Source organism: Pristiophorus japonicus, unplaced genomic scaffold (genome assembly GCF_044704955.1).
Source record: "Pristiophorus japonicus isolate sPriJap1 unplaced genomic scaffold, sPriJap1.hap1 HAP1_SCAFFOLD_56, whole genome shotgun sequence".
Taxonomy (NCBI): domain Eukaryota; kingdom Metazoa; phylum Chordata; class Chondrichthyes; family Pristiophoridae; genus Pristiophorus; species Pristiophorus japonicus.
In genome coordinates, this window is record NW_027254467.1 from 4,467,377 (window position 1) to 4,489,399 (window position 22,023).

General features: G+C 44.7%; 6 non-coding genes across 6 annotated transcripts; all 6 read left to right on the forward strand.

Moving 5' to 3' along the window:
* Positions 1-1,004: 1,004 nt before the first annotated feature.
* On the forward strand, positions 1,005-1,093 carry trnar-ucg (transfer RNA arginine (anticodon UCG)). Its single transcript is given in 2 exon segments — positions 1,005-1,041; positions 1,058-1,093. It is a non-coding gene; the product is annotated as a tRNA-Arg (tRNA).
* A 2,979-nt stretch (positions 1,094-4,072) lies between these two features.
* Positions 4,073-4,161, forward strand: trnar-ucg (transfer RNA arginine (anticodon UCG)). Its single transcript is given in 2 exon segments — positions 4,073-4,109; positions 4,126-4,161. It is a non-coding gene; the product is annotated as a tRNA-Arg (tRNA).
* Positions 4,162-4,406: 245 nt separating this feature from the next.
* On the forward strand, positions 4,407-4,488 carry trnas-gcu (transfer RNA serine (anticodon GCU)). The gene has a single exon. It is a non-coding gene; the product is annotated as a tRNA-Ser (tRNA).
* A 2,996-nt stretch (positions 4,489-7,484) lies between these two features.
* trnas-gcu (transfer RNA serine (anticodon GCU)) lies at positions 7,485-7,566 on the forward strand. Its single transcript has one exon. It is a non-coding gene; the product is annotated as a tRNA-Ser (tRNA).
* Positions 7,567-10,215: 2,649 nt separating this feature from the next.
* Positions 10,216-10,304, forward strand: trnar-ucg (transfer RNA arginine (anticodon UCG)). Its single transcript is given in 2 exon segments — positions 10,216-10,252; positions 10,269-10,304. It is a non-coding gene; the product is annotated as a tRNA-Arg (tRNA).
* Positions 10,305-10,549: 245 nt separating this feature from the next.
* On the forward strand, positions 10,550-10,631 carry trnas-gcu (transfer RNA serine (anticodon GCU)). Its single transcript has one exon. It is a non-coding gene; the product is annotated as a tRNA-Ser (tRNA).
* The last annotated feature ends 11,392 nt before the right edge of the window (positions 10,632-22,023 follow it).

A 22,023-nucleotide genomic window follows, 5' to 3' on the forward strand; every position in this document is an offset into this window, starting at 1 on the left:
ATTCAAATCAAATCAAACCAATACAAGACATGACTGACTGACTGACTTTGTTTATACATGTATATATATATGTGTATATTTATATATAATCCCAAATTTTTAACTTCCAAAATAAATATGCTTTATCTGTTCTGCCTGCGCTGCGCTCTCTTACATTTGACCTCTTTCACAGCACAAGCAGCTGCTGTCAGATCCAGCGGAAAGACACACTCGACTTTAAAAGATCGCCCTTGTAGCCCACGTCTTCCCTCATGGCTTGTCTTCCACCATGGGCTTACTGTGTTTGGGTAGTTATTGACTGCACCTCTGATTTCCCAATGGAATTCTTATAGTTACACAGCCTTTGTTCAATAAAAAAATACATAGATTATGAATCAATTATTTATTTCATTAAAACAACTCAAATTAAATTTTTTTTAAATACAATTTAAATGCATTTATTTTCTTAAAATGTTAAATATTTATATATTTCAGACTGGGCTGGTTTTACGTCCCTCCCTCCCTCCTTCCTGCCTGTCTATCACCTGTGGCTTCAAGAACAGTCTCTGCGCCGCGTGGTCCTGAGCCCCATTGCACAATTGCCTTCAGGGATGAGCGAAATCTCACTTTATTCTTTTAAAAGGGAACTGCTGTCAGTCAAGGGTCATTCTGCATCTGGGTAAAAGGGATGTCCTTGCAATCCTGGATCATTCTGTGTCTGTTTAAATGGGCTGTTTGTCAGGTCCGATTCATAATCTTTCCCTTTAAAACGGATTTTCTCATAAACCCGCGTCATCCTGTATTGTTTGAGAAGGAGTATGATTTCAGCGGCAATGACCGAAATGTTAAACTATAGTGTTCCAATTTACATTGGGGTTGCCTGCGCCGGTGCGCACACAGATCGCAGTGCATCTGTTCATTCACTCGAAATATGCTCATCTTTTCCTAAATCCACTCCTTGATATTGCAGTTGCCCCGAATTTGCTCGCAATATACACAACAACACAATGATTAGCGCTGGGAGCGGCCGCGTGGCCTAATGGATAAGGCGTCTGACTTCGATTCCAACCGCAAAGTTATCAGAAGATTGCAGGTTCGAGTCCTGCCGCGGTCAACTTAGCTCGCTACGTGAAATTTTATATTCTTTGCTGTGATTCTGCGGAGAAACCAACCATCTCTTCTAGTCACTCAGCTGAAGTGAAAGAAGGCTGTTTGCTCAAAGAATCTCATGGCAAGTTTTCATCATTGTTGATCTGCATGCACGGGCAGAGCAAGCTGTGAAGTGGACTTTCTTGCACATTATTTCTGTTTGGATACCTAAAGCAGGAGATTGAATGGCTGACGGTGTCTTGTGGCCGAGAGGTTAAGGCGATGGACTGCTAATCGATTGTGCTCTGCACGCATGTGTTCGAATCCCATTCTCGTCGTCGTTGGCTTGCAGCTTAACCATTTTTTGACATTCACATTTCACCTCATCGCCAAATTCCCCTTTTACTTACAGGGATGCTGTTCTTTCCTCATGTCATGTCTCAAATTAATAATATATTCGTCAAAAGGAGAACAGTTGCAGTACAATGGCGAGGGGCACTAATTAGATAGGTATCTGAGAGACAGCACATGCACGATGGGCCATAATATAATTTCTCACCACCAGCAGAATCTGAGAGCTGCGCTTTTCACTGTCGGCGGCTCGTTGGTCCACGGTTATGTTTCTCCCTTCGGAATGATCACATTTGAAATGCGAGAGATCACGGGCCAAATCCCGGACGAGCCCCGCCATGTTTTACTCAAAGTTCTGCTTCTGACAGCCGCTCGACATGTGAGAAAACAGACGTATTTCACGTTAAAACGTGTGATTTTACGCCGATGTTCCCTTAGCATCCAAATCCCAGAGCAAAGTGAAACCCGCCAAACTGAGTAAAGTTAAAATATCTCAGAGGTACTCGGCTCTGTGACTCGTTGGATAACCTAAAGCCTTGTTTGGTTCCGGCCGATACTTGATCAGTATATCTTCCTGTCTGTGCGCATAAGTTCACCTCAATTGGGATAAGCATACATTCAGCGCCAATCTCCACCTCTGCCCTGAATATGAGTGCGTCCTGTTTCTCTAGAGCTGAAAAGCTGAGAGAAGCTGCCTTTTGAATTCGAGCCTTGGCTGCCGAATTCAAAGCGGACAGGAAATCAATCCGGGTTGGCAAAGCTGCCTGGTCTGATTAAAAGGCGGTGATACCCTATATTGTAGGCATGTTCTCGTCTTCTGGCCTCAACATTAGGTTCAACGTATCGGATGATAAGCACCGCTCCCATTGTCTGGTAATGGTTCTGCTATTCCCACTAACACCTCCTCTGGACCATCCTTTGTTACGTTATTGCCCGATTACCACCCACTTTGCCTTTCTCCATTATGCCATGTATTATTTAATCACTCCTGCGTTCCGCTGTATCACAGACGTTCCCATTTGACCTTTCTCGCTGCGTATTTTTTCCAGGCGCTATTTTTGTTGAAAACATCTGTAATCTTTAACTTTTTCCTGAAATATCGGAATGATTATCCGACAGAACGTGAAACCGGATTCTTCATCCACAAAATCTGCACGACGTGCCGAGTTTTACATATTTATCTGTTTTTATTCATTCTATTTCAGTGTCCCTTTTAAGGGGATTTGCTGTCTGTCCGAGATCATTCTCTGTCTCTTTAAAATGGTGTGCTATCAGACCCTCATCATTCTGTGTCTGTTTAAAAGGGATGTGCTGTCTCTCCCAGATTTCCAATTTCCAATTTCAAAACCTGCCTTTGGAGGTTAACGAATTTTAGTTTGTTTGTGTTTTTGTGTAAGCTAGAGAGTGTGCAAACGTGCTGTGCGATCTTACTGTCATGTGAGAAAAATGCATTACATGCAACTTGAAACCGTACTGATTTGATTGAACAGTCCTTCGTGGATTCTCTGACGGTAGAAGAATCTGCTGTGGGATTTTGCTATTCCACATCTGAAAGAAGGGAAATGACACAAGTTAGAAATATAGCGATTTTAGGCAGGGCTTGCGTGTGGGCTGTGTGACATGACGACATCCTCCATCCTTTTTTGCAAATTCAAATCAAATCAAACCAATACAAGACATGACTGACTGACTGACTTTGTTTATACATATATATATATATGTGTATATTTATATATAATCCCAAATTTTTAACTTCCAAAATAAATATGCTTTATCTGTTCTGCCTGCGCTGCGCTCTCTTACATTTGACCTCTTTCACAGCACAAGCAGCTGCTGTCAGATCCAGCGGAAAGACACACTCGACTTTAAAAGATCGCCCTTGTAGCCCACGTCTTCCCTCATGGCTTGTCTTCCACCATGGGCTTACTGTGTTTGGGTAGTTATTGACTGCACCTCTCATTTCCCAATGGAATTCTTACAGTTACACAGCCTTCGTTCAATAAAAAAATACATAGATTATGAATCAATTATTTATTTCATTAAAACAACTCAAATTAAATTTTTTTTAAATACAATTTAAATGCATTTATTTTCTTAAAATGTTAAATATTTATATATTTCAGACTGGGCTGGTGTAACGTCCCTCCCTCCCTCCTTCCTGCCTGTCTATCACCTGTGGCTTCAAGAAGAGTCTCTGCGCCGCGTGGTCCTGAGCCCCATTGCACAATTGCCTTCAGGGATGAGCGAAATCTCACTTTATTCTTTTAAAAGGGAACTGCTGTCAGTCAAGGGTCATTCTGCATCTGGGTAAAAGGGATGTCCTTGCAATCCCGGATCATTCTGCGTCTGTTTAAATGGGCTGTTTGTCAGGTCCGGTTCATAATCTTTCCCTTTAAAACGGATTTTCTCATAAACCCGCATCATCCTGTATTGTTTGAGAAGAAGTATGATTTCAGCTGCAATGACCGAATTGTTAAACTATAGTTTTCCAATTTACATTGGGGTTGCCTGCGCCGGTGCGCACACAGATCGCAGTGCATCTGTTCATTCACTCGAAATATGCTCATCTTTTCCTAAATCCACTCCTTGATATTGCAGTTGCCCCGAATTTGCTCGCAATATACACAACAACACAATGATTAATGCTGGGAGCGTCTGCGTGGCCTAATGGATAAGGCGTCTGACTTCGATTACAACCGCAAAGTTATCAGAAGATTGCAGGTTCGAGTCCTGCCGCGGTCAACTTAGCTCGCTACGTGAAATTTTATATTCTTTGCTGTGATTCTGCGGAGAAACCAACCATCTCTTCCAGTCACTCAGCTGAAGTGAAGGAAGGCTGTTTGCTCAAAGAATCTCATGGCAAGTTTTCATCATTGTTGATCTGCATGCACGGGCAGAGCAAGCTGTGAAGTGGACTTTCTTGCACATTATTTCTGTTTGGATACCTAAAGCAGGAGATTGAATGGCTAACGGTGTCTTTTAGCAGAGACGAGGTGGCAGGGAGGTTAAGGCGATGCATTGCTAATCCATTGTGCTCTGCACGCATGGGTTCGAATCCCATTCTCGTCGTCGTTGGCTTGCAGCTTAACCATTTTTTGACATTCACATTTCACCTCATTGCCAAATTCCCCTTTTACTTACAGGGATGCTGTTCTTTCCTCATGTCATGTCTCAAATTAATAATATATTCGTCAAAAGGAGAACAGTTGCAGTACAATGGCGAGGGGCACTAATTAGATAGGTATCTGAGAGACAGCACATGCACGATGGGCCATAATATCATTTCTCACCACCGTCAGAATCTGAGAGCTGCGCTTTTCACTGTCGGCGGCTCGTTGGTCCACGGTTATGTTTCTCCCTTCGGAATGATCACATTTGAAATGCGAGAGATCACGGGCCAAATCCCGGACGAGCCCCGCCATGTTTTACTCAAAGTTCCGCTTCTGACAGCCGCTCGACATGTGAGAAAACAGACGTATTTCACGTTAAAACGTGTGATTTTACGCCGATGTTCCCTTAGCATCCAAATCCCAGAGCAAAGTGAAACCCGCCAAACTGAGTAAAGTTAAAATATCTCAGAGGTACTCGGCTCTGTGACTCGTTGGATAACCTAAAGCCTTGTTTGGTTCCGGCCGATCCTTGATCAGTATATCTTCCTGTCTGTGCGCATAAGTTCACCTCAATTGGGATAAGCATACATTCAGCGTCAATCTCCACCTCTGCCCTGAATATGAGTGCGTCCTGTTTCTCTAGAGCTGAAAAGCTGAGAGAAGCTGCCTTTTGAATTCGTGCCTTGGCTGCCGAATTCAAAGCGGACAGGAAATCAATCCGGGCTGGCAAAGCTGCCTGGTCTGATTAAAAGGCGGTGATACCCTCTATTGTCGGCATGTTCTCGTCTTCTGGCCTCAACATTAGGTTCAACGTATCGGATGATAAGCACCGCTCCCATTGTCTGGTAATGGTTCTGCTATTCCCACTAACACCTCCTCTGGACCATCCTTTGTTACGTTATTGCCCGATTACCACCCACTTTGCCTTTCTCCATTATGCCATGTATTATTTAATCACTCCTGCATTCCGCTGTATCACAGACGTTCCCATTTGACCTTTCTCGCTGCGTATTTTTTCCAGGCACTATTTTTGTTGAAAACATCTGTAATCTTTAACTTTTTCCTGAAATATCGGAATGATTATCCGACAGAACGTGAAACCGGATTCTTCCTCCACAAAATCTGCACGACGTGCCGAGTTTTACATATTTATCTGCTTTTATTCATTCTATTTCCGTGTCCCTTTTAAAGGGATTTGCTGTCTGTCCGATATCATTCTCTGTCTCTTTAAAATGGTGTGCTATCAGACCCTCATCATTCTGTGTCTGTTTAAAAGGGATGTGCTGTCTCTCCCAGATTTCCAATTTCCAATTTCAAAACCTGCCTTTGGAGGTTAACGAATTTTAGTTTGTTTGTGTTTTTGTGTAAGCTAGAGAGTCTGCAAACGTGCTGTGCGATCTTACTGTCATGTGAGAAAAATGCATTGCATGCAACTTGAAACCGTACTGATTTGATTGAACACTCCTTCGTGGACTCTCTGACGGTAGAAGAATCTGCTGTGGGATTTTGCTATTCCACATCTGAAAGATGGGAAATTACACAAGTTAGAAATATAGCGATTTTAGGCAGGGCTTGCGTGTGGGCTGTGTGACGTGACGACATCCTCCATCCTTATTTGCAAATTCAAATCAAATCAAACCAATACAAGACATGACTGACTGACTGACTTTGTTTATACATGTATATATATATGTGTATATTTATATATAATCCCAAATTTTTAACTTCCAAAATAAATATGCTTTTTCTGTTCTGCCTGCGCTGCGCTCTCTTACATTTGACCTCTTTCACAGCACAAGCAGCTGCTGTCAGATCCAGCGGAAAGACACACTCGACTTTAAAAGATCGCCATTGTAGCCCACATCTTCCCTCGTGGCTTGTCTTCAACCATGGGCTTACTGTGTTTGGGTAGTAATTGACTGCACCTCTCATTTCCCAATGGAATTCTTATAGTTACACAGCCTTCGTTCAATAAAAAAATACATAGATTATGAATCAATTATTTATTTCATTAAAACAATTCAAATTCAATTTTTTTTAAATACAATTTAAATGCATTTATTTTCTTAAAATGTAAAATATTTATATACTTCAGACTGGGCTGGTTTTACGTCCCTCCCTCCTTCCTGCCTGTCTATCACCTGTGGCTTCAAGAACAGTCTCTGCGCCGCGTGGTCCTGAGCCCCATTGCACAATTGCCTTCAGGGATGAGCGAAATCTCACTTTATTCTTTTAAAAGGGAACTGCTGTCAGTGAAGCGTCATTCTGCATCTGGGTAAAAGGGATGTCCTTGCAATCCCGGATCATTCTGTGTCTGTTTAAATGGGCTGGTTGTCAGGTCCGGTTCAAAATCTTTCCCTTTAAAACGGATTTTCTCATAAACCCGCGTCATCCTGTATTGTTTGAGAAGGAGTATGATTTCAGTTGCAATGACCGAATTGTTAAACTATAGTGTTCCAATTTACATTGGGGTTGCCTGCGCCGGTGCGCACCCAGATCGCAGTGCATCTGTTCATTCACTCGAAATATGCTCATCTTTTCCTAAATCCACTCCTTGATATTGCAGTTGCCCCGAATTTGCTCGCAATATACACAACAACACAATGATTAGTGCTGGGAGCGGCCGCGTGGCCTAATGGATAAGGCGTCTGACTTCGATTACAACCGCAAAGTTATCAGACGATTGCAGGTTCGAGTCCTTGCGCGGTCAACTTAGCTCGCTACGGGAAATTTTATATTCTTTGCTGTGATTCTGCGGAGAAACCAACCATCCCTTCCAGTCACTCACCTGAAGTGAAGGAAGGCTGTTTGCTCAAAGAATCTCATGGCAAGTTTTCATCATTGTTGATCTGCATGCACGGGCAGAGCAAGCTGTGAAATGGACTTTCTTGCACATTATTTCTGTTTGGATACCTAAAGCAGGAGATTGAATGGCTGACGGTGTCTTCACGCAGAGACGAGGTGGCCGAGAGGTTAAGGCGATGGACTGCTAATCCATTGTGCTCTGCACGCATGGGTTCGACTCCCATTCTCGTCGTCGTTGGCTTGCAGCTTAACCACTTTTTGACATTCACATTTCACCTCATCGCCAAATTCCCCTTTTACTTACAGGGATGCTGTACTTTCCTCATGTCATGTCTCAAATTAATAATATATTCGTCAAAAGGAGAACCGTTGCAGTACAATGGCGAGGGGCACTAATTAGATAGGTATCTGAGAGACAGCACATGCACGATGGGCCATAATATCATTTCTCACCACCGTCAGAATCTGAGAGCTGCGCTTTTCACTGTCGGCGGCTCGTTGGTCCACGGTTATGTTTCTCCCTTCGGAATGATCACATTTGAAATGCGAGAAATCCCGGACGAGCCCCGCCATGTTTTACTCAAAGTTCCGCTTCTGACAGCCGCTCGACATGTGAGAAAACAGACGTATTTCACGTTAAAACGTGTGATTTTACGCCGATGTTCCCTTAGCATCCAAATCCCAGAGCAAAGTGAAACCCGCCAAACTGAGTAAAGTTAAAATATCTCAGAGGTACTCGGCTCTGTGACTCGTTGGATAACCTAAAGCCTTGTTTGGTTCGGCCGATACTTGATCAGTATATCTTCCTGTCTGTGCGCATAAGTTCACCTCAATTGGGATAAGCATACATTCAGCGTCAATCTCCACCTCTGCCCTGAATATGAGTGCGTCCTGTTTCTCTAGAGCTGAAAAGCTGAGAGAAGCTGCCTTTTGAATTCGTGCCTTGGCTGCCGAATTCAAAGCGGACAGGAAATCAATCCGGGCTGGCAAAGCTGCCTGGTCTGATTAAAAGGCGGTGATACCCTATATTGTAGGCATGTTCTCGTCTTCTGGCGTCAACATTAGGTTCAACGTATCGGATGATAAGCACCGCTCCCATTGTCTGGTAATGGTTCTGCTATTCCCAATAACACCTCCTCTGGACCATCCTATGTTACGTTATTGCCCGATTACCACCCACTTTGCCTTTCTCCATTATGCCATGTATTATTTAATCACTCCTGCGTTCCGCTGTATCACAGACGTTCCCATTTGACCTTTCTCGCTGCGTATTTTTTCCAGGCACTATTTTTGTTGAAAACATCTGTAATCTTTAACTTTTTCCTGAAATATCGGAATGATTATCCGACAGAACGTGAAACCGGATTCTTCCTCCACAAAATCTGCACGACGTGCCGAGTTTTACATATTTATCTGCTTTTATTCATTCTATTTCCGTGTCCCTTTTAAGGGGATTTGCTGTCTGTCCGAGATCATTCTCTGTCTCATTAAAATGGTGTGCTATCAGACCCTCATCATTCTGTGTCTGTTTAAAAGGGATGTGCTGTCTCTCCCAGATTTCCAATTTCCAATTTCAAAACCTGCCTTTGGAGTTTAACGAATTTTAGTTTGTTTGTGTTTTTGTGTACGCTAGAGAGTGTGCAAACGTGCTGTGCGATCTTACTGTCATGTGAGAAAAATGCATTACATGCAACTTGAAACCGTACTGATTTGATTGAACACTCCGTCGTGGACTCTCTGACGGTAGAAGAATCTGCTGTGGGATTTTGCTATTCCACATCTGAAAGAAGGGAAATTACACAAGTTAGAAATATAGCGATTTTAGGCAGGGCTTGCGTGTGGGCTGTGTGACATGACGACATCCTCCATCCTTATTTGCAAATTCAAATCAAATCAAACCAATACAAGACATGACTGACTGACTGACTTTGTTTATACATGTATATATATATGTGTATATTTATATATAATCCCAAATTTTTAACTTCCAAAATAAATATGCTTTATCTGTTCTGCCTGCGCTGCGCTCTCTTACATTTGACCTCTTTCACAGCACAAGCAGCTGCTTTCAGATCCAGCGGAAAGACACACTCGACTTTAAAAGATCGCCCTTGTAGCCCACGTCTTCCCTCATGGCTTGTCTTCCAACATGGGCTTACTGTGTTTGGGTAGTTATTGACTGCACCTCTCATTTCCCAATGGAATTCTTATAGTTACACAGCCTTCGTTCTATAAAAAAATACATAGATTATGAATCAATTATTTATTTCATTAAAACAAATCAAATATAATTTTTTTTAAATACAATTTAAATGCATTTATTTTCTTAAAATGTTAAATATTTATATATTTCAGACTGGGCTGGTTTTACGTCCCTCCAACCTTCCTGCCTGTCGATCACCTGTGGCTTCAAGAACAGTCTCTGCGCCGCGTGGTCCTGAGCCCCATTGCACAATTGCCTTCAGGGATGAGCGAAATCTCACTTTATTCTTTTAAAAGGGAACTGCTGTCAGTCAAGGGTCATTCTGCAGCTGGGTAAAAGGGATGTCCTTGCAATCCCGGATCATTCTGTGTCTGTTTAAATGGGCTGGTTGTCAGGTCCGGTTCATAATCTTTCTCTTTAAAACGGATTTTCTCATAAACCCGCGTCATCCTGTATTGTTTGAGAAGGAGTATGATTTCAGCTGCAATGACCGAATTGTTAAACTATAGTGTTCCAATTTACATTGGGGTTGCCTGCGCCGGTGCGCAGCCAGATCGCAGTGCATCTGTTCATTCACTCGAAATATGCTCATCTTTTCCTAAATCCACTCCTTGATATTGCAGTTGCCCCGAATTTGCTCGCAATATACACAACAACACAATGATTAGTGCTGGGAGCGGCCGCGTGGCCTAATGGATAAGGCATCTGACTTCGATTACAACAGCAAAATTATCAGAAGATTGCAGGTTCGAGTCCTGCCGCGGTCAACTTAGCTCGCTACGTGCAATTTTATATTCTTTGCTGTGATTCTGCGGAGAAACCAACCATCTCTTCCAGTCACTCACCTGAAGTGAAGGAAGGCTGTTTGCTCAAAGAATCTCATGGCAAGTTTTCATCATTGTTGATCTGCATGCACGGGCAGAGCAAGCTGTGAAGTGGACTTTCTTGCACATTATTTCTGTTTGGATACCTAAAGCAGGTGATTGAATGGCTGACGGTGTCTTATAGCAGAGACGAGGTGGCCGAGAGGTTAAGGCGATGGACTGCTAATCCATTGTGCTCTGCACGCATGGGTTCTAATCCCATTCTCGTCGTCGTTGGCTTGCAGCTTAACCACTTTTTGACATTCACATTTCACCTCATCGCCAAATTCCCCTTTCACTTACAGGGATGCAGTACTTTCATCATGTCATGTCTCAAATTAATAATATATTCGTCAAAAGGAGAACAGTTGCAGTGCAATGGCGAGGGGCACTAATGAGATAGGAATCTGAGAGACAGCACATGCACGATGGGCCATAAGTTCATTTCTCACCACCGTCAGAATCTGAGAGCTGCGCTTTTCACTGTCGGCGGCTCGTTGGTCCACGGTTATGTTTCTCCCTTCGGAATGATCACATTTGAAATGCGAGAGATGACGGGCCAAATCCCGGTCGAGCACCGCCATGTTTTACTCAAAGTTCCGCTACTGACAGCCGCTCGACATGTGAGAAAACAGACGTATTTCACGTTAAAACGTGTGATTTTACGCCGATGTTCCCTTAGCATCCAAATCCCAGAGCAAAGTGAAACCCGCCAAACTGAGTAAAGTTAAAATATCTCAGAGGTACTCGGCTCTGTGACTCGTTGGATAACCTAAAGCCTTGTTTGGTTCCGGCCGATACTTGATCAGTATATCTTCCTGTCTGTGCGCATAAGTTCACCTCATGGGATAAGCATACATTCAGCGTCAATCTCCACCTCTGCCCTGAATATGAGTGCGTCCTGTTTCTCTAGAGCTGAAAAGCTGAGAGAAGCTGCCTTTTGAATTCGTGCCTTGGCTGCCGAATTCAAAGCGGACAGGAAATCAATCCGGGCTGGCAAAGCTGCCTGGTCTGATTAAAAGGCGGTGATACCCTATATTGTAGGCATGTTCTCGTCTTCTGGCCTCAACATTAGGTTCAACGTATCGGATGATAAGCACCGCTCCCATTGTCTGGTAATGGTTCTGCTATTCCCACTAACACCTCCTCTGGACCATCCTTTGTTACGTTATTGCCCGATTACCACCCACTTTGCCTTTCTCCATTATGCCATGTATTATTTAATCACTCCTGCGTTCCGCTGTATCACAGACGTTCCCATTTGACCTTTCTCGCTGCGTATTTTTTCCAGGCGCTATTTTTGTTGAAAACATCTGTAATCTTTAACTTTTTCCTGAAATATCGGAATGATTATCCGACAGAACGTGAAACCGGATTGTTCCTCCACAAAATCTGCACGACGTGCCGAGTTTTACATATTTATCTGTTTTTATTCATTCTATTTCCGTGTCCCTTTTAAGGGGATTTGCTGTCTGTCCGAGATCATTCTCTGTCTCTTTAAAATGGTGTGCTATCAGACCCTCATCATTCTGTGTCTGTTTAAAAGGGATGTGCTGCCTCTCCCAGATTTCCAATTTCCAATTTCAAAACCTGCCTTTGGAGGTTAACGAATTTTCGTTTGTTTGTGTGCTTCAGACTGGTCTGGTTTTACGTCCATCCCTCCTTCCTTCCTTCCTGCCTGTCTTTCATCTGTGGCTTCAATAACAGTCTCTGCGCCGCGTGGTCGTGAGCCCTACTGCACAATTGCCTTCAGGGATGATCGAAATCTCACTTTATTCTTTTAAAAGGGAACTGCTGTCAGTCAAGGGTCATTCTGCATCTGGGTAAAAGGGATGTCCTTGCAATCCCGGATAATTCTGTGTCTGTTTAAATGGGCTGGTTGTAAGTTCCGTTTCATAATCTTTCCCTTTAAAACGGATTTTCTCATAATCGCGGGTCATCCTGTATTGTTAAGGAATTTTAGTTTGTTTGTGTATTTGTGTAAGCTAGAGTGTGTGCAAACCTGCTGTGCGATCTTACTCTCATGTGAGAAAAATGCATTACATGCAACCTGAAACCGGACTGATTTGATTGAACACTCCTTCGTCGACTGTCTGACGGTAGAAGAATCTGCTGTGGGATTTTGCTATTCCAAATCTGAAAGAAGGGAAAATACACAAGTTAGAAATATAGCGATTTTAGGCAGGGCTTGCGTGTGGGCTGTGTGACATGATGATATCCTCCATCCTTATTTTCAAATTCAAATCAAATCAAACCAAGACAAGACAAAACAAGACATGACTGACTTTGTTTATACATGTATATATATATAAGTGTATATTTATATATAATCCCAAATTTTTAACTTCCAAAATAAATATGCTTTTTCTGTTCTGCCTGCGCTGGGCTCTATTACATTTGACCTCTTTCACAGCACAAGCAGCTGCTGTCAGATCCAGCAGAAAGACACACGCGACTTTAAATGATCGCCCTTATTGCCCACATCTTCCCTCATGGCTTGTCTTCCACCATGGGCTTACTGTGGTTGGGTATTTATTTACTGCACCCCTCATTTCCAATGGAATTATTCTCGTTACACAGATTTCGTTCAATCAAAAAATACATAGATTATGAATGATTTATTTATTTATTTAAAACAACTCAAATTCAATTTTTTTAAATACAATTTAAATGCATTCATTTTATAAAAATGTTAAATATATATATATTTCAGTCTAAACTGGTTTTACGTCCCTCCCTCCTTCCTTCCTGTCTATCACCTGGGGCTTCAATAACCGTCACTGCCCCGCGTTTCCTGAGCCCCACTGCACAATTGCCTTTAGGGATGATAGAAATCTCACTTTATTCTTTTAAAAGGGAATTGCTGTCAGACAAGTGTCATTCTGTATCTGGGTAAAAGGGATGTCCTTGCAGTCCCGGATCATTCTGTGTCTGTTTAAACAGGCTGGTTGTCAGTTCAGGTTCATAATCTTTCCCTTTAAAACGGATTTTCTCATAAACCCGGGTCATCCTGTATAGTTTGAGAAGGAGTATGATTTCAGCTGCAATGACCGAATTGTTAAACTATAGTGTTCCAATTTACATTGGGGTTGCCTGCGCCGGTGCGCCCCCAGATCGCAGTGCATCTGTTCATTCACTCAAAATATGCTCATCTTTTCCGAAATTCACTCCTTGCTATTGCAGTTGCCCCGAATTTGCTCCCAATATACACAACAACACAATATGCTCTCATGGCAGAGGCCGCTTGGCCTAATGGATAAAGCGTCTGACTTGAATTATAACCGCGAAGTTAGCAAATGATTGCAGTTTCGAGGTCGCTGCGTGAAATTTCATATTCTTTGTTGTGATTCTGCCGAGAAATCAACCATCTCTTCCAGACACTCACCTGAAGTGAAGGAAGGCAGTTTGCTAAAAGAATCCAATGGCAAGTTTTCATCATTGTCGATCTGCATGCACGGGCAGAGCAAGCTGTGAAGTGGACTTTCTTGCACATTATTTCTGTTTGGATACAAAAAGCAGGAGATTGAATGGCTGACGATGCGCTGCAGAAGAGACGAGGTGTCCGAGAAGTTAAGGCGATGGACTGCTAATCCATTGTTGTATACACGCATGGGTTCGAATCACGTCCTCGTCGTCGTTGTCTTACAGCTTTGATCTCCCTGGTCGTTTTGTCATTCAAATTTACCTCAGCGCCAAATTCCCCTTTTACTTACATTGATGCTGTACTTTGCTCATGTCATGTCTCAAATTAATAATATATTCGTCAAAAGGATAACATTTGCAGGACAATGGCGTGGGGGACTAATTCGATCGGTCTCTGAGGGACAGCACAAGCACGATGGGCCGAATATCTTTTCTCACTACCGTCAGAATCTGAGAGCTGCGCTTTTCACTATCGGCGGCTCGTTGGTCTGAGGGTATGATTCTCGCTTCGGAATGATCACATTTGAAATGCGAGAGTTCTCGGGCCAAATCCCGGACGAACCCCATAATTTTTTACTCAAAGTTCCGCTTCTCACAGCCGCTCGACATGTGAGAAAACAGACATATTTCACGTTAATACGTGTGATTTTGCGCCGATGTTCACACAGCTTCCAAATCCCAGAGCAAAGTGAAACCCGCCAAACTGAGTAAAGTTAAAGTATCTCTGAGGTACTCGGCTCTGTGACTCGTTGGATCATCTAAAGCCTTGTTTGGTTCCGGCCAATACTTGATCAGTATATCTTCCTGTCTTTCGGCAGAAGTTCACCTCAATTGGGAGAAGCATACCTTCAGCGTTAATCTCCACCTCTGCCCTGAATATGAGTGATTCCTGTTTCTCTAGACCTGAAAAGCTGAGAGAAGCTGGCTTTTCAATTAATGCCTTGGCTGCCGAATTCAAAGCGGACAGGAAATGAATCCGGGCTGGCCAAGCTGCCTGGTGTGATTAAAAGGCGGTAACATCCTATATTGTAAGCATGTTATAGTCTTCTGGCGTCAACATTAGGTTCAACGTATCGGATCATAAGCACCGCTCACATTTTCTGGTAATGGTTCTGCTATTCCCACTAGCACCTCCTCTGGGCCATCCTTTGTTACGTTATTGCCCGATTACCACCCACTTTGCCTTTCTCCATTTGTGCCATTTATTATTTAATCACTCCTGCGTTCCACTGCATCACAGACGTTCCCATTTGACCTTTCTCGCTGAATATTTTTTTCCAGGCGCTATTTTTGTTGAAAAATCTGTAATCGTTAACTATTTCCAAAAATATCGGAATGATTATCCGACAGAACGTGAAACGGATTATTACTCCACAGAATCTGCACGACCTGCCGTGTTTTAAGAACATAAGAACATGAGAACATAAGAATTAGGAACAGGAGCAGGCTATCTAGCCCCTCGAGCCTGCTCCGCCACTCAATGAGATCATGGCTGATCTGGCCGTCGACTCAGCTCCCCTTACCCGCCCGCTCCCCGTAACCCTGAATTCCCTTTTTGGTTTTAAATCTATCTATCTGTGATTTGAATACATTCAATGAGCTCGCCTCAACTGCTTTCTTGGGCAGAGAATTCCAAAGATTTAAAACCCTCTGGGAGAAGAAATTCCTTCTCAACTCGATTTTAAATTGTCTCCCCCGTATTTTGAGGCTGTGCCCCCTAGTTTTCGGCTCCCCGACCAGTGGAAACAACCTCTCTGCCTCTATCTTGTCTATCCCTTTTATTATGTTAAATGTTTCTATAACATAACCCCTCATCCTTCTGAACTCCAACGAGTAAAGACCCAATCTACTCAATCTTTCATCATAAGGTAGCCCCCTCATCTCCGGAATCAGCCTAGTGAATCGTCTTTGTACCCCCTCCAAAGCTAGTATATCCTTCCTTGAGAAAGGTGACCAAAACTGCACGCTATACTCTAGGTGCGGCCTCACCAATACCCTGTACAGTTGCAGCAGGAACTCCCTGCTTTTGTACTCCATCCCTCTGGCAATGAAGGCCAACATTCCATTCGCCTTCCTTATTACCTGCTGCACCTGCAAACTAACTTTTTGGGATTCATGCACAAGGACCCCCAGATCCCTCTGCACCGCAGCATGTCGTAATTTCTCCCCATTCAAATAATATTCCCTTTTACAGTTTTATTTCCGAAGGTGGATGGCCTCACATTTTCCTACATTGTATTCCATCTGTCAAACCTTAGCCCATTCGCTTAACCTATCTCAATCTCTTTGCAGCCTCTCTGTGTCCTCTACACAACCCGCTTTCCCACTAATCATTGCGTCATCTGCAAATTTTGTTACACTACACTCTGTCCCCTCTTCCAGGTCATCTATGTATATTGTAAACAGTTGTGGTCCCAGCACCAATCCCTGTTGCACACCACTAACCACCGATTTCCAACCCGAAAAGCACCCATTATTCCGACTCTCTCCTGTCTGTTAGCTCGACAATTCTCTGTCCATTCTAATACATTTCCTCTGACTCCGCATACCTTTAGCTTCTGCAGTAACCTTTTATGTGGCACCTTACCGAATGCCTTTTGGAAATCTAAATACACAACATCCATCGGTACACCTCTATCCACCATGCTCGTTATATCCTCAACGAATTCCAAGTAAATTAGTTAAACTTGATTTCCCCTTCATGAAACCATGTTGCGTCTGCTTGATTGCACTATTCCTATCTAGATGTCCCGCTATTTCTTCCTTAATGATAGCTTCAAGCATTCTCCCCACGACAGATGTTACTCTAACCGGCCTATCGTTACCTGCCTTTTGTCTGCCCCCTTTTTTAAACAGAGGCGTTACATTAGCTGATTTCCATTCCGCTGGTACCTCCCCAGAGTCCAGAGAATTTTGTTAAATTATAACGAATGCATCTGCTATAATTTCCGCCATCTCTTTTAATACCCTAGGATGCATTTCATCAGGACCAGGGCACTTGACTACCTTGAGTCCCATTAGCCTGTCCAGCAGTACCCCGCTAGTGATAGTGATTGTCTCAAGGTCCTCCCTTCCCACATTCCGGTGACCAACAATTTTTGGCATGGTTTTTGTGTCGTCTACTGTGAAGACCGAAGCAAAATAATTGTTTAAGGTCTCAGCCATTTCCACATTTCCCATTATTAAATACCTCTTATCATCTTCGAAGGAACCAACATTTACTTTAGTAACTCGTTTCCGTACTTTTTATCGGTAAAAGCTTTTACTGTCTGTTTTTATGTTTTGCGCAAGTATACTTTCGTAATCTATCTTTCCTTTCTTTATTGCTTTCTTAGTCATTCTTTGCTGTCGTTTAAAAATTTTCCAATCTGCTAGTTTCCCACTAATCTTGGCCACCTTGGCTACGCATTGGTTTTTAATTTGATACTCTGCTTTATTTCTTTGGTTATCCATGGCTGGTTATCCCTTCTCTTACCGCCCTTCTTTTTCACTGGAATATATTTTTGTTGAACACTATGAAAGAGCTCCTTAAAAGTCCTCCACTGTTCCTCAATTGTGTCATCGTTTAGCCTGTGTTTCCAGTCTACTTTCGGCAACTCTGCCCTCACCCCACTGTAGTCCCCTTTGTTTAAGCATAGTACGCTCGTTTGAGACACTACTTCCTCACCCTCATTCTGTATTTCAAATTCAACCATACTGTGATCACTCATTCCGAGAGGATCTTTTACGAGGAGATCATTTATTATTCCTGTCTCATTAGACAGGACCAGATCTAAGATAGCTTGCTCCCTTGTAGGTTCTGTAACCTACTGTTCTAAGAAACAATCCCGCATGCATTCTATGAATTCCTCCTCAAGGCTACCCCGTGCGATTTGGTTAGACATTTCGATATATAGATTAAAATCCCCCATGATTACTGCCGTTCCTTTTTCACATGCCTCCATTATTCCCTTGATTATTGCCCGCCCCACCGTGAAGTTATTATTTGGGGGCCTATAGACTACGCCCACCAGTGACTTTTTCCCTTTACTATCTATTATCTCCACTCACAATGATTCAACATTTTGTTCATTCGAGCCGATATCGTTTCTCACAACTGGCCTGATATCATCCTTTATAAACATAGCTACCTCACCTCCTTTTCCTTCTTGTCTATCTTTCCGAATTGTCAGATACCCCTGTATGTTTAATTCCCAGTCTTGGCCACCCTGCAACCATGATTCTGTAATGGCCACCAAATCTTACCCATTTGTAATGATTTATGCCGTCAACTCATTTACTTTATTTCGAATGCTGCGTGCGTTTAGGTAGCGTGTTTTAATACTAGTTTTTAAACCATGATTTTTAATTTTGACCCCTCCTGCAGCCCCTTTATATTCAGACATATTGTCCCTTCCTATCAACTTGTGGTTTACACTTACCCCAGTGCTACTCTGCTCTGTTGCATCCTGCCTTTTGCATTCTTTCTTGGGATCCTGATCATCTGAGCTCTCATCCACGATAACGAGCTCAGAGCCCTCTCCTGGGTTGCGAATACGCCTTGCATTGAGGCACCGAGCCTTCATGGTTGCTTTTTTAATACACTTTGACCCTTTAGAATTTTGCTGTACAGTGGCCCTTTTTGTTTTTTTGCCTTGGGTTTCTCTGCCCTCCACATTTACTCATCTCCTTTCTGTCTTTTGCTTTTGTCTCCATTTTGTTTCCCTCTGTCTCCCTGCATTGATTCCCATCCCCCTGCCACATTAGTTTAACTCCTCCCCAACAGCACTAGCAAACACTCCCCCGAGGACATTGGTTCTATTCCTGCCCAGGTGCAGACCGTCCGGTTTGTACTGGTCCCACCTCCCCCAGAACAGGTTCCAATGCCCCAGGAATTCGAATCCCTCCCTGCTGCACCACTACTCAAGCCACGTATTCTTCTGAGCGATCCTGCGATTTCTACTCTGACTAGCACGTGGCACTGGTAGCAATCCTGAGATTACTACTTTTGAGGTCCGACGTTTTAATTTTGCTCCTAGCTCCTTAAATTAGTCTTGTAGGACCTAAACCCTTTTTACCTATATCGTTGGTACCAATGTGCACCGTGACAACTGGCTGTTCTACCTCCATTTTCAGAATGTCCTGCACCCACTCCGAGACATCCTTGACCCTTGCACCAGGGAGGCAACATACCATCCTGGAGTCTCGGTTGCGGCCGCAGAAACGCCTATCTATTCCCAGTACAATTGAATCCCCTATCACTATCGCTCTCCCACTCTTTTTCCTGCCCTCCTGTGCAGCAGAACCAGCCACGGTGCCATCACCTTGGCTGCTGCTGCCCTCCCCTGATGAGTCACCCCCCTCAACAGTACTCAAAGCGGTGTATCTGTTTTGCAGGGGGATGACCGCAGGGGACCCCTGCACTACTTTCCTTGCACTGCTCTTCCTGCTGGTCTTCCCTTCCCTAGCTGGCTGTGGACCCTTAACCTGCGGTAAGACCAACTCGCTACGCGTGCTACTCACATCATTCTCAGCATCGTGGATGCTCCAGAGTGAATCCACCCTCAGCTCCAATTCCGCAACGCGGACTGCCAGGAGCTGGAGCGGATACACTTCCTGCACACGTAGTTGTCAGGAACACCGGAAGTGTTCCTGAGTTTCCACATGGTACAGGAGGAACATATCACATGTCCGAGCTCTCCTGCCATGACTTAACCCTTAGATTAACTTAATTGGCAACAACAGTATTAAAAGTTCCTCACTGATATAGAAGAGGAAAAAGAAATACTACTTACAAGTCACCAGCCAATCACTTAATTCCTTGGCTGTGACATCACCTTTCTATTTCTTTCTGCTTCTTTTTTGCCTCCTCCTGTAGTCGCACAAGCACAGATTCGGAAAAGGGGAGGTGCAACGACACCTGGGTGCCATGGTACATCAGTCATTGCAGGTTGGCATGCAGGTACAGCAGACGGTTAAGAAAACAAATGGTATGTTGGCCTTCATAGCGAGGGGATTTGAGTACAGGGGCAGGGAGGTGTTGCTACAGTTGTACAGGCCCTTGGTGAGGCCACACCTGGAGTATTGTGCACAGTTCTAGTCTCCTAACTTGAGGAAGGACATTCTTGCTATTGAGGGAGTGCAACGAAGGTTCACCAGACTGATTCCCGGGATGGCGGGACTGACCTATCAAGAAAGACTGGATCAACTGGGCTTGTATTCACTGGAGTTCAGAAGAATGGGAGGGGATCTCATAGAAACGTTTAAAATCCTGATGGGTTTAGACAGGTTAGATGCAGGAAGAATGTTCCCAATGTTGGGGAAGTCCAGAATCAGGGGTCACAATCTAAGGATAAGGGGTAAGCCATTTAGGACCGAGATGAGGAGAAACTTCTTCACCCAGAGAGTGGTGAACCTGTGGAATTCTCTTCCACAGAAAGTTGTTGAGGCCAATTCGCTGAATATATTCAAAAACGAGTTGGATGAAGTCCTTACTACTTGGGGGATCAAGGGTATGGCGAGAAACAGGAATGGGGTACTGAAGTTGCATTTTCTGCCATGAACTCATTGAATGGCGGTACAGGCTAGAAGGGCCGAATGGCCTACTCCTGCACCTATTTTCTGTGTTTCTATATTTGTATGTTTCCCTCCAACGAACCTCCTCGACGCTGCTCCCGACTCAGTATAGGAGGAGGGGGTTGTGGGGGACTGGGGTTGTAGGGGTCGGGGTTGTGGGGGGTAGTTATAGGGGTGGGAGTTGTGGGGGGGCTTGTAAGATTGGAGGCTGTCGGGGATGGGGTTGTAAGGTGGGGGTTGTAGGGGTGGGGGTTGTGGGGACGGGAGCTGTAGGGGTGGTGGTTTTGGGCGAGCAGGGTTGTAGGGGGTGGAGGGTGTATGGGAGGGGGATGTAGAGTTGGGGTGTGAAGGGGTGTTGCAGGGGTGGGGGTTGAGGGGGGTGTAGGGGCAGGGTTTGTGTGGGGTGTAGAGGGTCGGGGTTGTGTGAGGTGTAGGGGCAGGTGTTCTGGGGGGTGTAGGGGGTGGGGTTTGTGGGTGGTGTAGGGTGTGTGGCTTGTGGGGTGTGTAGGCGTGGGGTTGTGGGGTGTGTGTGTGTTGGAGTTGTTGGGGGTGTGGGGTGTGCGGGTTGTGGGGGGTGTAGGGTGTGTAGGTTGTGGGGGGGTGTAGGGGGTGGGGATTGTGGGGGTTGTAGGGGTGGGGGTAGTGGGGGTGTAGTGTTGGGGGTTGTGGGGTATGTAGGTGCGGGGGTTGTGCGAGGTGTAGGGTGGGTTTGTGGGGGGTGTAGGGGTGAAGGTTGTTGGGGGGTGTAGGGGTAAGGGTAGTGAGGGGTGTAGGGGTGGGGGTTGTAGGGGTTGTGGGGTGTGGGGGTTGTGGGGGTAGTGGGGTGTGGGGCTTGTGGGCGGAATTGGGTGCAGAGTTTGTGGCGGTTGTAGGGGGTGGGGGTTGTGGGGGGTGTAGGGGCAGGGTTTGTGGGGGGTGAACGGGTGGAGGTTGTGGGCGGTGTAGGTGGTGGGCGTTCTGTGGGGTGTAGGGGGTGGGGGTTGTGTGGGATGTTAGGGGTGTGAATTGTGGGGGTGTAGAGGTGGGTTTGTGGAGGGTGTATGGGTGGGGGATGTGGTGGCTGTAGGGTGTAGGGGTTGTGTGGGGGGTGTAGGGGTGAGGGATGTGGGGGGTGTAGGGGGTAGGGGTTGTGTGGGATGTAGGGGGTGTGGATTGTGGGGGGTGTAGAGGTGGGTTTGTGGGGGGTGTATGGGTGAGGGATGTGGGGGGTGTAGGGGGTAGGGGTTGTGGGGTGTGTAGGGATGGTGTTTGTGGGGTTGTAGCGGTGGGTTTTATGGGGGGGGGTTATAGTGGTGGGGTTGTGGGTGGGGTGTAGAGGTGGGCGTTGTCGGGGTGAGGGCGCGGAGGTTGGGGAACAGATTCCTTTATGTTTAATTTCTATCTCCCTGAGGTGCGGAGGATTGGCAGAATAGTCATTCCTCCACAACACTGACCAAGTGCCACCTACACTCACTCACAAGCCCGATGTGCAATTGAACTGGTATACCTCCTTCCAGCATGATGCATTCTCCACCCCAGCCAGTACTATCAGCCAATGGAAAGCTAAGAGTTCGATGATTGATGGGGTTGAGTGGCGTCTCATTCAATCTTTGATTTTCAGTCTTAACAACCCAAAATGTCTGCACCAACAACCCAAGAATACCCA